We start from the raw sequence: 19,072 nt of genomic DNA on the forward strand, positions 1-19,072 counted from the left end.
TAATATTACAATCTCCACGTCTGAATGCAGTCTTAGTATTTTTTTATAGGTTTGTCTAGTTTCTTGTTAATGTGAATTGGGAAAAAGATTGGGAAGGGCATGGAGGAAGGGCAGCATGTGAAAGAGAGATGAACTAAATAACTGGGGAAAGGGGATTCTTCTTTATGAAGAATCTCACAAACATTTCAATAAACAATAAATCACACATGCAACCCCCCATATTTTTCAATAGACTTTTGTTTCTACTTACCTACGCATTGTACTTCTACATGTACTAAGGTGAAAATCTTTCTCTTTACAATATATTAGGTCTGGATGGGCACTTCTGATGTAACTTTGCACATTCATATTTCAGTAGGCAATGGGCCTTCTTCTGATTGAGCTTTAAAGTAACGTAAAAGCTATATGAACTCCAGCCCGACAGATATGATTGGAACAACAGAGAATGTGGCTTTCAGATTTTTTTGCTTTCTTTTGTTAAGTTGGTGGAATTGGTTATATATCTGTCAGCCACTCCTGAGAACCATACTGCACTTCCTACAGTCAAAAATTAAGTACAAGGTTCAATTCATAGACAATGTCACTATGACGTGTTCCATGTGAACCCAGTTATTGTTCGTTAAAGCTGATAACATGTAGCAATTACTTTATTCAGGCCAGGCTCTGAGCAAATATGATCTTTATAACTAATCATTGTGTTAACAAACTGTTTATCTTAAGCAGAATGGAATATGTACTCTTGGCTATGAAATTATGTTTCTGGTCATTATATCATTCATTCTTTTTACACGGTCTCTTCCTAGGAGACTAATATATTTGTAAGAGACAAATATACTTATCCCTCTTTCCCCTCTAAACAGATATTGTACCATATCCCTCATTATTAAAACTGATTTTCACTGGTTTCAAAAGAGTCACACAAATAGCAATTTATCCATGCAGCTGGGAGGAGGAGGGGGGACCAAGAGTACGCGAGCCTAGTGATTCACTCAGGCTTGCTGCAGCTTGTCCACGTAGCACTAAACCATGGTTTAATGTTATATGCAAACAGCTACATTGATATGCTCTCATCTCAGTGGTATCTGAGGGGGAAATAAATTCTGATTTATTCTCTTTCGGGACATAAATCTTTGCAAATTAAGTCAGAGTCAGCAGGATGGCAGAGTCTCTTAACTGTCTAGACCAGTCAGCAAACCTGACCTAGAAGTTTTTATAAATTTGAGGAGGTACCACCTAACCTATTAGCATAATCTGACTTCTGTATTTGTGGAGATGCTCTCCCTGCAGCTCCATTCTTTGGCCAGAGCTTGAGATTGACACAGAGGATGGCATCCCTCAGGTTACCAGCTGAAGATTGGCAAGGCTTTATTTATAAACTAAAATAGGGTGTTGGATTTGATGGCCTTATAGGCCCCTTCCAACTCTACTGTTCTATTCTATGAAACATTGTGAGTCATAGGTAAAATTGTGACATGTATAAGCATTCCATGCACACCCACTCACATGGGCTGGTCCATTTGTGTGTAATGTTAGAGTAGCAGTGATTGATGGTTCTTGCAGGTGTATTGTTAACATCACACAAATATGAGGAACCACATTTTTTAAAAAAATATTTGATATATATCCCACCCTTCCTTCCAGCAGGAGCCCAGGGCAGCATGTGGTAAATGTGACAAAGCACACATGAAATGCTTACACATATAGGGGGCTTATTCTGTATAAATGAGCCTAAGTGAAAGGACATGCAGGAGAAATGAAAGCTGAGGCGGCAGCTGAATGCCACAGCCAGCTATGATGCAATGCTTAGATGATAGCAGCTTTGAGAAACTGTTATGACCAGGAAAAGTGCACAGAAAGCAGCTCAGTGAACTTCACCGACTGCTTTGAAGAAAAATAGTAAGTATGACTATGGCCCATGACTGTGTTCATGTCATCCAGTTTTATCTTTGGTTTGGCTACTGTGGACGTAACATTCTTCTGACGTGTGAGGATGTTGCATGTCTGGTTTGTGTGGGTGGTGTGTGGGTTGCCATTGTCGCTCATAACATGATGCAGAATTTCGCCTATATATGAAGAGAATGAGGGCTCCTCCAGATGACCTGTTGATTGGGCATTCATCCTAATTTACTTGCACAAAGCTTATTTATTTATTTATTTATTTATTAAATTTATTAGTTGCCCATCTGGCTGGTTATCCAGCCACTCTGGGCGACATACAACATAAAAACATACAATTTACATTAGAGCATTAAAAAATCTCAACCAATGATAATAAAACCTAACCCTCTCTCTATGCAGAGGTGAGACCATATCTGGTTTTTAATGGGCATTAATTTTGATTTGTTTGCAGGGAAGTTATACGACAATCAGCTTGTATGTGGATATTTGTTTGCATAGTATTAATATGTCTTTCCGTTAATCCTTCATTCATTGCACTTTTGAAAAACGGGATTTGTTTACCAGGGTGACAGAGCACTTTAATCCATTTTAATATATAGTGCATTAGCGAAAGCAGGTTTGGGAAACTCTGTGCGACCAGAAAAAGTGCAAAGGCAACAGAGCACTTCGATCTATTTAATTGTACAAACCTAAATTCCCAGTACAGTATGTACTTGAATCCCTCCTGCAAAATACTGACAGTGGAGACGACCTGACATGGTGCTGCTGTTTCTATATTGTGGGTTTACACTTAGGCTTGACCTGTCTCCAGTGCTCATTTTTATTGTATTTCTTCTTAATAAATGTCATCAAGATTACGTTATCCTGATATGCATAGGATAAACACTTTCCTGAAAGTACTCTTTTAATGAGTTCTCTCTCCATTGCCACAAAATTGCTACCAAGGCAGCAATGCCCTATGTCAAATGAAACAAGAAATGAGAAAGATAATTTACAAGAACTGGAAATAGACAAGGTGGAAGGTTCAAATAAAGATGGAGAAAAATTGCTTCCAATGGCAAATGTCTCATATCTTGGAGAAGCCTTTAAAATGGTCTGTAATGATCACAGAATTATGCAGCCACGAGAGTGGTATAGTATAGCCAGCATGGATTTTTCACATTCCACCATGTTAAATTGAAAATACCCCCCATGCCTTTCTGATGGTTCCCATAAGCTCATTTCAAATCAAAATCTTACGAACCTTATTGTACTGGACTCAGAAACATTTGCTTAACAACCCTCTGAGTTTTCATGGTGATACACAAAACAGTCAGAGAGAATCCAGAGTTCTAATCTGAAACATGAGTAAAAAAATCCACACTCCTGTTGGTCTTTTTTCTGTCAGTGGTCTCATAATTTGTTGAAATTAATTAAAAATTAGCCATGTTCACTGAGTACCTGCAATCCTATTACTGACCTTGCCCCATACTCTGACCTTCATCTACTGCAGTTTAAAAGTTTAAAAAAATGCATGGCTGATTTTTAATTAATTTAAGAAAATTAACATTGGAGTCTATGATAGTGCAGGCATGCTCAGTAAGAACTGACTGTCAGTGTTCTAAAAGCCAGACTAACAACTGTTTGGCTTGGTTGATCAGGTGGCCACACCCACACCAGAACTTTATTCCACTTTAAACAGTCTTGTCTTCCCACAAAGAATCCTGGGATGTGTAGTTTGTGAAGAATGCTGCGAGTTATTAGGAGACTTCTATTCCAGTGGCCAGAGTGGTTTAACAGTCAGCTCCTCTTCCCAGAGAATTCTGGGGATTGTAGCTCTATGAGGGGAATAGGGCGTCTCCTTACAACTCTCAGCATCCTTCATAAAATACACTTCCCAGGATTTTTGGGGGGAAGCCATAACTGTTTAAAGCAGAATAAAAGTCTGGTGTGGATGTGGTCAGGGACAGCTTTGGTTTAAATTTGGGTGGGAAACTACATGTATCTGCTGTATTATTTGTTTATTATTTGATTTATATCCTGCCCTTCCTTCCAGCAGGAGCCCAGGGTGGCAAACAAAAGTGCTAAAACACATCAAAAGATCATAAAAACAGATCTTAAAATTTCAACTTAAAAGGCTTGTTGAAAGAGGAAAGTCTTCAAAAGGCGCTGAAAAGATAACAGAGGTGGTGCCCACCTAGTATTTAAGGGGAGGGATTCCACAGGGTAGGTGCTGCCACACTAAAGGTCCATTTCCTATGTTGTGCAGAACAGACCTCTTGATAAGATGGTATCTGCAGGAGGCCCTCACCTGCAGAGCTCAGTGATCGACCGGGTATATAAGGGATAATACGGTCTTTCAGGTCTAAAACTCAGTTTCCTAGAGTTGATGTCAACAGACCCCTGACAATATGGAAAAGCTCCACCAGACAGCTGCTTGAGGATGCAATGGAGGCAGGGAAGTGGGCCTCCTTTGCCACCCTCACTGCCACACAGTAGGTACGGTTATGACGTTTTACTCATGCCTGATCAGCCTCACAGCACATCTTTCACCACTTGCGCTCTAGCCGTCATCCAGCCTGTTTCATTGCCCTTAGCTCACTGGTGTACCAAGGTGCAAACTGGGCTCCACAATACCACAGTACACGCTCGGGGGCAACCGTGTCAAGAGCCTGACGTGCCTCACTGTTCCACAGCGTGACAAGGGCCTCAACAGGGTCACCTGCTCTGTCTACTGGGAACTCCCCCAGAGCATTCAGGAATCCTGTGGATTCCATTAAGCTCTGGGGGTGTACCATCTTAATCTGTCCACCACCCCTGCAGGGAAGGATTGGAGCCATAAATCTAAACATCACCAAGAAGTGATCTGACCATGAGAATGGGGTGACATCCACACACACCTTATCCCAGACCTTCCTCCATCTAGAGCAAAAACCAAGTCGAGGGTGAGCCCTGCCCTATGTGTAGAGCCAGTGACAACTTGAGACAGCCCCATGGTCATCATGGAGGCCATGAAGTCCCGAGCCGGAACACTAGAGGCAGCCTAGAATAAAAAGGTGGGGGGAAGCCCTGAAAGATAGTGATACTGTTAACAATGTTTTCCTTTAGGAAAGGAAAGGGGCTTTCCCTCTGCCCAGTGCCCACCCACCCAATATCCTCCCCTCCCTTCCCTTCTCTCCTCCTTCACCTTCCCTGACCCCTGGTCAGTTTCACCTATGCTAAGCATGATTTCACAGGAATAAATCCCATGATCTCAATAAGCATGCAAGTGATCAACCATGCCCCTCCCTCCTCCCCCTCCTCTCATCTCTGCCTTCCTTCTCCCCGCCCTCCCCTCCCTTCTCCCCTCCCTTTCTCCCACCTCTCTCCTCCCTTCCTCATCTCCCTCTTCCCTCCCTCCTCCACTCTTCCTCCTCCCTTTATCCTCTCCCCTTCCTCTTCCTTCCTTTCTCCTCTCCCCCTCCTCCCCTCTCCACCCCATCTCTCCCTCCACCTTCTCCTCCTCCCCCATGGTCAGTTTCACCTACCCTAAGCATGATTGCATGGGAGTAAATCTCATTGATCTCAATAAAGGTGCAAATGATCAAACCTGCCCTCCCCTCCTCCTCCCTCCTATCCCCTCTCTTCTGCCCCCCCCCGGTCAGTTTCACCTATCCTAAGCAGGATTGCAGAGGAGGTAATCCCACTGAACTCAATAAACCCCAAGGAGGGCCAATCCACCCTGATCCGAAGATGGGACCACCCACTCAGCCTCAGATCTATCTCCAAAGTGTTTTTAATATTAAAATATGGTCAGGAGAGGGGAAAGAAGGAGAAGCTACATCTTTCTCAAATCCCCCCTGGGTTCAACCAGCACAAGATAGAATTGTTTTGCTTACCACCTGGTAAGCAGGACAGTTCCATCCTGAGCATCACCAGTCACTGCTGCTTTGCAAGCAGCTTCTCTGCATGCAGAGAAGCCACCTGTGAATGAGCAGCGACCGGCCCCAAGGAGAGTGATAAGCAAGAGGATCCCCTACTGCAGGGTGCTGCTGCTTTGTGAGGGTGAAGGGGAGTTGGTGCATGAGGCTTGGGGAGGCCTGGCAAGAAGGAGGAGAGAAAAGGCCGGCACCTACCTCCCCCTGAGAAGAGGTGCCTTTCCAGTCTGACCTTTTCCTTCATGCCCTATGCCTCACCCCCTGATAGCCCCAGATAACTCTGGACTGTCATACCTGACCCATAGCGATCCAGTGCTATCTCAGTCCAACTCAGCTGAGGCTCAAACCCCTCTGAAGAGGCCTTGTTCGGCTTGCACCTCAAGCCTTGGCTGAATCCGGAGCACAGCCCTAGTGAGACCTAATGTGATGCAAGCACCTGAGTGTAAGAGATAAGCAGATCAGGGGGGTCTTGCTTGAACATTTAGAAAAAGAACTTAGAAATAACAGCAAGTAAAGGGATATACCAAACAATCTGTACAACCATCTGAGCCTTCGATAACACTTTTATTTCCTCAGCCAAACATTTTTCTCCTTTTGTATAAACACTGACAGACCTGTCAGCTCCCACAGATCTTATTTTTACAATCAGCCACAGCTATGTCAGTTCTTAAGGAGATATTGTGGGAGCTCAAATTGTGAATGACTTCATGAATGCCTTGTAGCTGCCATTCTTTAGATATGTTATGGATCATTAAAGGGAAAGGCCCTGATGAATGACTAAGAGGAAAGAGCTGGTCGTTTTTGTGTTGTTTCTGTATTATGTTAAGTATATTGAGGAACTTAACGCATATATTTTTTGTGACTGTTGCAAGCTTGTTAGCTGTTCTGCAGTTCATAATTTGTAATACTATATGAATAATTTATTTCGATCAAAGATCAGTACATTTTGTAATATTATGTGAATTAATGGTTCACTCAGAAATGGTGCTTGATGGGTCTGTTTCTGTTCCCACTAATAATTAGCAATTTCTCAATCAGCTCAGTATTACCAACGTTTTGTTAGTGTTGCTCTGTTTTCCAAGTGTTCACTTTCAGCTTGTAATTTTGGTGCCTTTGTGTTGATAGTGCCAGCACACATGCACATTATTGTGTTGCCTCATGGAAGCTGTAGTTTGACTTCATGTGCTTGAACCCAGTCGACAGCAAAATCATGCCAGAAAGCCTTCAGCGTCTTTAACTGCCTTCCCCAAAACAAACACATCTCAGAACAAGAGAGGGGTTTAAATGTGGGTGGGGGAGAGGTGGAAACAAACACATAAAATAAAAAGATTGATCTAAATAGAGAAGTTACTTGGCAAACAAAAGGTTGCTTGGGCATGTGATATGGTCATACAATTCACAGCAACCAACATGAGCTTCATGGAGAGTCAGTGCTTACTAATTTATTTATTTATTATGTAAAGCATTTTAAATAAAGCATTCGGCTGAAAAAAGTTTCCAGAGAGGGTGACCAATATCAGTGATAAGACAGTCCCTGCTTTCGGTCTTACAAAAGGCACGGCACAGAAGGAAAAGGGACTGGGAAGGAGAAGGAAAAAAGGAAGTTCAGGCACTAGTTATAAAGTCCTTAAAATGACCAGTTGGAATGGAATGATTTGGAGAGGAAGAGACAAAGTTGCTGGACTTTCCACAGAGCCAATGAAGAGGCCCTGCCACCATTCTCTCTTGTGTAGTCCAAGGAAGTGAAGAACTTTGCATGAACCTACAAAGCACCTGGCCATGCATGCTTAGACTCTCATATAACATCTAAGCTGGAGGAGAACTTTGGATGTAGTTTGATTTGCAATTCAGCTGAGCAACATGAGCTAGACAAATCCGTATACTGAACTATGCGATTACAGATTTCAGCAATATCACTTCCATAAAAATGCTTTTGGTACAACAGTGGTTTATGCAGTAGCAGAATCCTCCCTTCCGCCACTGATAATCTTGTACTTACCCACCCAATAGTCTGATAAGGTTACTATTATTCTGTTTTCATATGTAGGAAGCTGCCTTGTATGGAGTCAAAAAATTAGTCCATTTAGGTCAGTATTGTCTACACTGACTGGCAGTGGATCTCTAGGATTTCAGACAGGGGTCTCTCCTGGCTTTACCTGAAGATGCCAGGGGGTGACATGCATGTGAAGGCGTGGCACAAAACACAAATGGCTGCTGCTCTTTCGGGAGAAGCAGCTTTGGGTGAAGGATATACAGAACCAACAGGAAGGTTCAACCCTTCCTCAGTCTGTTGTTTTTCTTTGGAAGTCTGCCCCCCAAAACCATTGTTGATTTACAAAGCCCACAACAGTCTGGGTCCAAGGTACCTTAGGGACCACCTGAAGACTTATATTCCAGTTTGATCATTGAGATCATCTGTTGGAGCATTGCTCATTGTCCCCCAAGTTTGTGAGGCTCACTTGACATAACACAAAATCGAACCTTTAGTGATATTGGCCCACTCCTGTGGAATGATCTTCCAACAGAGGTCCAGCAGGTGCCTTCCGTATTAACTTTCAAGTATTTGCTGGAGACTTTGCTGCCAGGCTTATGCAGACAATTAAGAAACATTTTCCGTAACAGTCAGCTAGTGAACTGCTTTAATTTTTGTGTGATTTTTATTGTGTTATAATTGTTGCAAACTACTTTGATATTTTTATGAAATTGTGGTATACAAATATTGCTATAAATAAACAAACTCTGTTCATACCCTGAAACCCAAGACTCTATTTAAGCAGGTAAAATGCCTGTGTGTGTGACTTGTTGCCTTCCTTTTTCTTCCTTCCCTCCATTTCCCCCCAAATAAATTGTCTTTGGGTGATATCCAACTGTGGCTGCCTGCCAGCAGAACAGACTTCTGATGGTGTAGTGGGACCTCATCTTTCAGCCCGCTGCACATCCCTAAAATCTGTTCTAGAGGGTTGGGGACCAGAGCAGATATGGGGAGGAAACAGGACAGAGAAGAAGAGGAAGTCTGGTTGCACCAACAGAAATCTCCTTGTGTGACACTGAATGTACCTTTTATATAAATCAGCAATGGGCTTAAACAGTTTAAACAGGCATAGCTCTTGAATTTCTTACTAAATCCTTCTCCATATGCTAGACTGTATGGCTGTTAAGCTACTGCCTTGTGGTCTGAGGATTGTTCATAAGGTTCTGAAAGATCTGGTATCCTCTGGGTTTTGGGAAAGTAAACCCAAACCTCTTTTCTTTTTAACTATTCCTAGAGCTGGACTTAAAGATGAGATCCTTGCAAATATACCTTTGACACACACACCCGGGCAAATAGTTGGAGAGCCCAGATATTTTTTCAGGGTAGGTTTAATCTGTATGGTGACAGCCCATCAGGATTCTCTTCTGGGGAACACTTACAAAAGGGGGTCAGCCAGCAGGGAAATATTCCTTGGATCCTTTTTTCCTCAGTCTTACAGTCGTTTGAAACTGCAATCCTACACCCACCTACCTGGTTGGGAGCAAGCCTCAGTGGGATTTATTTCTGAGCAGAGATGTTTAGGATTAATCTGTGTACTATTTTTGTTTTGGGAGAAAAATGTGGGTGTGTTTGAAGTGTACTTGAATTTTCTGTGTTTCAGAGAAACAAATTATGATAAGAATATTCCCAGCTTCATACCTCTGTAAAGTGAAACTATCACCATCTTCAAGACATAAATGTGAGAGCAATTTGTAGCAAGATTTAATTTTCAAAAAGGTTTTGAAGCATCTTGACATGATGGTGTTTAGCTGTAAATTCTCAACAGATCTGTGTGGTGTGTATTAAATGGCTGTATTTAAACTAATTGGGAGCTTTTTTATATACATATAGTTGTAAGTAAAGTGTTGAAATTCTGCTTTCCAGAACAGTTCCAAATGAGTTAGCATTTCTTAAACTACCCAAGAATAATTATGTCTATTAAAACAGATACAATTAGGAACTGGCTGCCTGATCCTATGTTGCCACAACGCAAGCAGCAACTCACACTGTTGTAACTTCGGGTATAACTGCATGCTTACATAATGAAAAATGGAAATGGACTGCCTTCAAGTTGATCCCAACTTATTGTGACCCTATGAATAGGGTTTTCATGGTAAGCAGTACTCAGAGGTGGTTTACCATTGTCTTCCTCTGAGGCTGAGAGGCAGTGACTTGCCCAAGGTGAGCTTCATGACTGTGTGGGGATTCGAACCCTGGTCTCCCAGGTCATAGTCCAACACCTTAACCACTACACCACACCGGCTTACATAATGAGTTGCTTCTTTATCCCCCCCCCGAAAACTCCCTTCCCTTGGCTGGAAGTAGGTTCAGGATAAACAAAAGAAAGCATTTCTTTACACAGAGCAGCATGAAGCAAATTGATCTGCAGACCAAACTAGATGAGATTATACGAAATCCATAACCAGATCTCATGTGGTTTGTTTGTTTATCTACATTTTTTTATTTTCAAAATAAACAAAATATAAACATGAGCAACAAAATAAACCCTACACTATGTAGATCATAATCATATTTACAAGCAATTAAATTTTGATTATTCATAGGTAATTAACACAATTTTAATTCATGCATTAATATTTTTCCCTTTCTTTTCCTTTCCTGTTGAATATTGTTGTGCGCCTCCCCAATCTCCAAGCCGTGAGATTCCAGGGGTCCCTGCGCTTGCCCTGGGCTTGGTTTCCTTGGGAAGAAGGTCAGCGGAGACTGTGGTGTCTTTATGAAATATGGTTTATTTATTTACACACATTCCAACCTGAGCTTAGGATGGAGAGGTTCAAGGCATCAGCAGTCCAATATCCAGCTTTTCCATCAGGGTTGCAGGAGGCATCCTAAAGCCATGGTGCAGAGACCCAGCCTCTCTGCCTGCCTCCAGTTCCCAGGCATTCTCAGACAACTCTAAACACACTCAAAGCACAAACCTCTGCTAGCTGCCAGGAGGGGGGGGAAGGCTCTCCTGAAGAGTTTCAATGACAAAAGGATCTTCCTGGCCCATTCACCAGTTGCTGGGCACCTGAAAGACCCGTTGTCAAACTGGCCACTCTATTAGCTTAACAAAAGGAACTCATCTGGCCAGCAGAGCCAGCCCCTCACCCCAAGGCACAGGATTCCAAATCAGAGGCTGGAAGGGGACTCACAGGGATAATCCACTCCAACCCCCAAACATCATCTTTTTTTCTTTTTAAGAGTAAATGCAATGGAAAGAGATCCCCCAGCTGGATCTAGGCCTTCATCTGGAGAGGCCCTTTTGAATGTTCCCTTGTCTTGGAATATGCAGGGACAAGAGCTAAGTTTTTATCAGCTGAGCCACCTAATCTTTGGAATTTCAAGTTCTTCCTTAGGCAAATTCTCTCCCAGCATTCAGAAAGAAATCAAAATCCTTCCTTTTTAAGAAAGTCTGGGCCATTCTATTTTTTTAAAAAAATCCAGTTCAATTTATACCATTTATGTATCATTTCACACTGCAAGGAGGAGTTCCAAAGGATATATAGGGACAATAACATGCAAAATACAATACACAATAAAACAGCATTGAAACAAAGCTAATCTGTTAAAAATGATCATCCACAAAAGTAACCCAACAACAGAAAATACCCCCCCACACCTACATAGGAATGAACATCAAACGTAAATGACTCAAAGCCAGACCATTAGCACTGTTCAGATGCCCAGGAGAAGAAAAATATATTTGCCTAGTGCCAGAAGGATGACAGAGTCAGTGCCAGGAAAGCTTCCCTGGGGAGAGCATTCCACAAGTGGGGGTGGGGATAGGGATGGGTGAGAATTTTGATTCCATTCGCATTTCAAGCAGAATTTATCAAATTCGCAATTTCTGAAACAATATAACTGAAACACAGCCATCCTTTGAAATCTGCATTTATTAGAAATTTAGGATGCAGTTCACCAACTAAAAATGTTTACAAAAATGCATATATTAGGAGAAAGTGTGGATAAAAATGAATGTATGAGTGAAAATAATGTGCAAAATGGCATGAAATGATGAGAAATGGCTTGCAAAAATGTGTACCTTGGTCAAAACTGCCTACAAAAATGTGTTTATTTGGAGAAATTCACACTAAAATGGTGGAGAATTTTCATGGCGATTTTTTTAAAAAAAACTGCAGATTGCTGTAGAAATGCTGAGAACTGAATTTAACATTGGAAAAATGAGAAACTGAGAGAACCGAAACTGACAGATCTTTCCATCCCTAGGTGGGGAGACCACAGAAAAGGCCCATTCTGTCATTGCCACTTGCTGAATATCTCGTGGAGGGAGCACACAGAGAAGGGTCTTCAGATGTTGATCTCAGGATCCAGGTAGGTTCATCATACACAGTAGCAGATGACATGGTGGTGCAGCAGCATTCACCTGACCTCAGGTTGGTTGCATTGCTTCTGATGACTGGGAGGTAGAAGGGAATGGGAGAGGTTGGCATGGTCCAAATGTCCCAGCAGGCACACTGGATTGGCTCTGCTGGTGCATCTCTGCTGCCTCCACTGCCCCTTCCCCTCTACCTCCCAGTAAACACCAGCAATGTGATTAAACCGAAGTTTGCTGCTGCCCCACTACAACATCCGGTACTGTTAATATGAGGAAAGGTGTTCCTCAGAGTATTAGTGTCCTGAGCCATGCAAGGCTTCATCGGTCAAAACCATTACTTGAAAGAGGCTTCTGTTTTTATGCTTCACTTTGTTTTGCTGCTGTTAAGTGTCTTGTCAAGTTTTTAAATGTTTCTATGAGCATAGGATATTTTATACTTTGTTTTATGTTGTAATCCGCTTTGAGAGACCAGTGTTAGGCTAATCAAGCAAGATATAAATATTAAAATGACATTTAAACAAAACTACCTTTCGATATTTCTTGTCACAAGTAGGATGGCCAGATGACATGTAAGCTGCACCTGCTGAAATTCCCTCTTCTAGTCAACTATTAAAGTTGCAAGAGCCCTGTCCTCTTTGCAATCTGACCATCTTGGTCAAAGGTACCATGACAGCTCCTAGCTTAAATGGCTTTTTTTTAAAGATTAGACAAATGTGTGGAGCATATAAACAACAGCTAGCTAGTAAAGTTATTTAAAAAGCAGGACATTCTGATTACTAGATGCCAACAACAGGACAAGGTTATTACCATCATGCCCTGCTTGTGAACTCACAGGGATTTCTGACTGGCTACTGTTTGGCAACAAGATGCTATACTAGAGCATAGCAACATAAGAAGAGCCGGGCTGAATCAGGTCAAAGTATCCTATCCTCACAGTGGCCAACCAGATGCCTGCAAGCATGACATGAGTGCAACAGTGTTTTCCCCACTTGTGATCCCCAGCAACTGATATCCAGAGGCATACTACCTCTGACAAGATGGTCCTTTGGTTTGATACAGAAGGCAGTTCTTCAGTTATGGTTAGTGCATGTTTGTACCAGCCTATGGCCCCCCAAATACTGTCCCTAGCACATAACTCTTTCTGAAATTCCATCTTCTGCTCAGCTATTACAATCAGGGTGGAAGTCTGACCACCTCTGCTTTAAAATTACTGCTCCATGCAGACGTTGGCATTTCAGCCTTGCTAATCCCTCTCAATGTGTGCCTGCTCCTCCAGCTCTGGAATACAGAGGTGATCTGTCTTCTTGCTGTGAGCCTTGACAGGATCGATGTCATATGTGATGTGCAACAATTTACAAAGTGGCCATAAGCACCTGAGTCCACATCTGAGGAACATTCTGCAGTTTCTCTGTGAAGGCAATATAGTGTTACATGACTTATGACATTTAGCATGTATGGATTCTGTGCACGGTTTATTCATAATAAGTAGCACCATTTCCCAGAGTTTATGACTGAAGTTATTTGTGATGACTGACCAATCATATTTCCTGGGTAGCAGTAATAAAAATATAATACTCCTACAGATTGGGTTAGCTCGGCACTTCAGAGCATGCATAGTTTGTGTAGAGCTGTTCCCATAAACAGTTTTTCTTCTTCTTTTTTGCAGGCTGTCATCCTGCCCCCCCTCTTTAAATGTCAGGCAGCTGATGGTTTTGGCTTGGAAATTACAGGCGAATGAAACTAGTCAGGAACAGCAGATAAAAGCAGGAGGGATGGGGGAGAAAGAGAGAGAGAGAGGAAAAGAAAGGATTCAGGATGATGCATAGACAAAGTACACAGCATGATGAGATCAGCTATGTTTCCAACACCTGCACATCAGCTTGTTCCACCTGTCTTCCTTAGACCATACGCATGTGAAATGAAAAGTCAAATATTAGTTTGTTCCTTGTTGATGCTCCAGGCTGACAAAAATGTTTTTGTTCCACCTGACTAACATCCAGTGTTTGAAAATGAATAAATTGCATCTTCTGCCAAAGAAAAACATTAAATAACATAAGGGCATGTCCGTCACTGAATCTTTCTCTCTTCTGGTGGGATCCTGAATTCTAGAAGAAGCTTCAGATGACACGTGTCTTATTTGGGGTTGGGGATGAGTGGCTGGAAGGGAGAGGGAATGAAGATTAGAGCAATCATATTCAAGTACCTCTGCATGAAATAAAAAAGACAAATAAATGTTTCTATGGCCAATTCATATTACTGCTATTAACCTTTAAAGCCCTAAATGGCTTGGGGCTAGGCTATTTAAAGGACTCTATCCTCCCCACATATACATACCCAGACCCCAACATCACATCCAGATGCCTTTCTCCAGGTGATCCCACCAAAAATAGGTGGGGTGGATCATGGCTGTGAAGGAAAATGAGTTTTCAGTGCTGTCATCCTGGTTGTTGAATACTCTCCCCAGAGCAGTTTGCCTGCCACCTACGTTGTGCTTGTTTCAACACCAGGTGAAGACCTCATGTTTTCTCAAATATTCCATGATATAGTGCTTTGTAAACCTCTGGAACTATTGTTTTCTCTAATTATATTTACTTTGGTTTATTTTAATGCTGTTTTAAATATGTTTCTGATTTTATGTCCATGTAAATTTATTTATTTATTTGGGGGGTGAGGAATCTGTGCACTGCACAGGGGCACCTTCCTGTTTAAGTATAAAAATGTATAAAAAACATTTCAAACAAGCAAGCAAATGTGTTATTGGCCCAAACTCTGAACTGGTATGTGCCTTAACTCTATAGTCGTGTTAGATTTTCTTCTGCTTTTACAAAATCTGTTTATTTAAAGGTTTAAAACCTCCTTGGGACTTAGAAGCACAAAATCAGTGTGGTGCTATTTTGATGTAGAATTTCATTACCACCATTTTAATGTGAACAGTAAGGACAAATAAAGAGACTTTCTAATTCTCAAGAGAACTGAACCAAATCTTTAATCCCCAGTAGACTTCTCAGTCAGATAGCACAGCAGCTGTGCATCCAAACTCATGTCATTTTGTGAAAGAGTCACAAGGGGGAACCATTGTCAACCATTGTCGACAGCGTCAGGAGAACATTATTTCATATGGTGGCAGAACCTGACCCTCACCAGGGAAATGGGTTATTGGATCAGCGCTTCCTCTCTTGAAGGCACCCAATCTTTGAAGTCTCACAAATATACAAAATACTCTCTTTCTCTCTCTCTCTCTCTCTATCTCTCTCTCTCTCTGATGGTAGGTTGAGACCCTCCACAACAGCAGCTTAGGGCACCACTTTGTTGGCATTCCTGCTCAGCCATTGTATTGTACGGTGCTAGTGGTTAATCATGTAGGACCACTGAAGATACCTTCTATAGGAACTCAAAAGCTGTTGAAGTGCTAGCAGTGGTACAATGAACCCAGATTAGAGATGGACAGCTTTATTTCCAGGCTGTATCAGTTTGCATGTCTTCATTCATAAGTCTGTTTCTGTGTTGGAATTGGTTTTTAATATGTTTGTAAACCTTTTTTTAAAAATAGATATTTGTAAACCTTTTTTTAAAAGATGTTTTAAAGCTTTTAAAAAATGTTTTTAAAGATGTTTTGTTTTAATATATTTTACAGTCTGTTTTTATGATGTTTTAAAGTGTTTTTAGTGCTTTTGTTTGCCACCCTGGGCTCCTGCTGGGAGGAAGGATGGGATATAAATAAATAAATAAATAAATAAATAAATAAATAAATAAAGTCCATTTCATCACGTTTCTGCATTAATCTGTCATTATATATATATATCTAGATGCACACTTATTTAAATAGCATTTTATCACAAAATATGTATTTAAAATACATATTATATCTCAATATATACGTTTCTAAACATTTTATCTTAAAATACACATTTCAACACATTTTGACATTTCTTTCTTTCTTTCTTTCTTTCTTTCTTTCTTTCTTTCTTTCTTTCTTTCTTTCTTTCTTTCTTTCTTTCTTTCTTTCTTTCTTTCTTTCTTTCTTTCTAGTACATTTGCACAGGCCACAGGGCAGTTTACAATAGCAATGAGATAACAATCCATAAAACAACATGCCAACCACCATGAAAGATGCATAATAACTAATAGCAGCAGTAAGGTCTCTCTCCTCCTCCTAATGTCCTCTGAAAAAGATGTGTCTTAACCAACTGCCTGCTTGAAGCTATCAAGAGATGAGGCCAGCATGGCTCAGTAAGGAGAGAGTTCCACATGCAAGAAGCCATCACTGATTCCCAGGCCCTCTCACACCATATACCTCAACCTGCATAGGGACCACCAGGAGGGCCTCATCTGCTGATTTTAAAGCACAGATGGGTCAATATGGGTGAAGGTGTCCTTGCAGATATATTGGTCCCAAGACTTTCCAGTACTATTAGTACTGGGGGATGTCAACATCCATGCTGAGGCTACTCTGTCCGGGGCAGCTCAGGACTTCATGGCTGCCATGACAACCATGGGGCTGTCTCAATATGTTAGTGGTCCAACACATATATCAGGACATACTCTAGACCTTATCTTTGCTACTGGACATGGGGATAGTGATCTGGATGTGGGGAGTCTTACATCTCTCCCTTTGTCATGGACAGATCACTGCTTGTTGAAGTTTAGACTCTCAGTGGCCTTTCCCCTCTGCAAGGGTGGGGGACCTATTAAATTGGTCCTCCCCCGGAGACTAATGAATCCTGAAGGTTTTCAAAGGGCTCTGGGGAATTTTCCGGCTGATAGGACTGGCGCTCCTGTTGAAGCCCTGGCTAATCTGTGGAATGCAGAGATGACCTGGGCTGTTGACACGATCGCTCCTGCGTGCCCTCTCCTCTGTAGAGCTCATACAGCTCCTTGGTATACTCCAGAGCTGAGAGCGATGAAACAAGACAGGAGGCGGCTTGAGCAGAGATGGAGACGAACTCCTGACGAATGCAATTATGCGCTGGTTTGTGCTTCTACCAAGCTGTATGTAGCAGTGGTGAGGGTGGCGAAAAAACAACATTTCGCTGCCACTATTAAGTCATCCCTCTCCCGCCCAGCGGAGCTTTTTAGAGTTGTCCGAGGGCTACACCATCCAGGCCTACAGGACACGGCAGATACATCGGTGGCCCGCTGTAATGAGTTTGCTGAGCACTTCCAGCATAAGATCTCATGCATCCGCCGGGACTTAGACTCCTATTTTATAGCAGTTGTTCCTAGTGAGGTGTCCGAAGCACAGTCTTGTCATGTTTTATTGGATGAGTTTCAGTTGGTTCAGCTCGAGGACGTGGACAAGGTGCTTGGACAGGTACGTGCAACCACCTTGGTACTCGATCCTTGCCCCTCTTGGCTAATAAAAACTAGCAGGGATGGAACAGTTGGCTGGGCCAAGGAAGTGATAAATGCCTCTTTACGAGAGGGAGTGGTCCCTGGCTGTCTGAAAGAGGCGGCGGTGAGACCACTCCTGAAAAAACCTTCCTTGGACCCAGAAAATTTCAGCAGCTACAGACCAGTAGCGAATGTTCCATTCCTGGGCAAGATCTTGGAACGAGTGGTTGCTGGCCAGCTCCAGGCGTTATTGGATGAAACCTATTATCTAGATCCATTTCAATCCGGTTTTAGGCCTGGTTTTGGCACTGAGATGGCCTTGGTCGCCCTGTTTGATGACCTATGTCGGGAGAGAGACAGAGGGAGTGTAACTCTGTTGATTCTCCTTGATCTCTCAGCGGCCATGGTATCCTTCTGGAGAGGCTCGCGGAGTTGGGAGTTGGAGGCATTGCTTGGCAGTGGTTCCGCTCCTACTTGGCAGGCCGTCTCCAGAAGGTAGTGCTTGGGGAACATTGCTCAACACCATGGGTTCTCCAATGTGGGGTCCCGCAGGGGTCGGTTTTGTCTCCCATGCTTTTTAACATCTATATGAAGCCGTTGGGTGCGGTCATCAGGAGTTTTGGAGTGCGTTGTCATCAGTACGCTGATGACATGCAGCTCTACTTCTCCTTTTCATCATCCTCAGGTGAGGCTGTCGATGTGCTGAACCGTTGCCTGGCCGCGACAATGGACTGGATGAGAACTAACAAACTGAGGCTCAATCCTGACAAGACTGAGATGCTGCTGGTAGATGTTTTCTCTGATCGGATGGTGGATACGTACCCTGTCCTGGATGGGGTTACACTCCCCCTAAAGGAGCAGGTCCGTAGTTTGGGAGTCCTCTTATACTCTTCCCTCTCACTTGAGGCTCATGTAGCCTCGGTGGCACGGAATGCGTTCTACCAACTTCGGTTGGTAGCCCAGCTACGTCCCTATTTGAGTAAGGAGGACCTCACATCAGTTGTACATGCTCTGGTAACCTCGTGTTTGGACTACTGCAACGCGCTGTATGTAGGGCTACCTTTGAAGACAATTCGGAAGCTACAGCTAGTGCAAAATGCAGTGGCCAGATTGCTAACAAGGACCAAGGAGTCCAAGCATATAACACCTGTTCTGGCTCGTCTGCACTGGCTCCCAATATGCTTCCGGCCCAGATTCAAAGTGTTGGTATTGACCTATAAAGCCTTATACGGCGCGGGACCACGATATCTGTCGGAATGCCTCTCCCGATATGAACCGGCCCGTACACTACGGTCTACTACGAAGGCCCTCCTCCGGGTTCCGTGTCATAAGGAGGCCCGGAGGGCGGTGACAAGATCTAGGGCCTTCTCAGTGGTGGCCCCCGAATTGTGGAACAGTCTCCCCGAGGAGGTGCGCTTGGCGCCGACACTATTATCCTTTTGGTGCCAAGTTAAAACCTTCCTCTTTTCCGAGGCATTTTAATTTAAGTTAACTTAATTTTAAATGTGTTGTAATTGATTTTAGATTATGTTGTTTTTATATGCTCTATTGTATTATATTGTGTGATTTTATTGTACTCTTGTGTTCACCGCCCAG

This window comes from Rhineura floridana, chromosome 9 (assembly GCF_030035675.1).
Source record: "Rhineura floridana isolate rRhiFlo1 chromosome 9, rRhiFlo1.hap2, whole genome shotgun sequence".
Taxonomy (NCBI): Eukaryota; Metazoa; Chordata; class Lepidosauria; order Squamata; family Rhineuridae; genus Rhineura; species Rhineura floridana.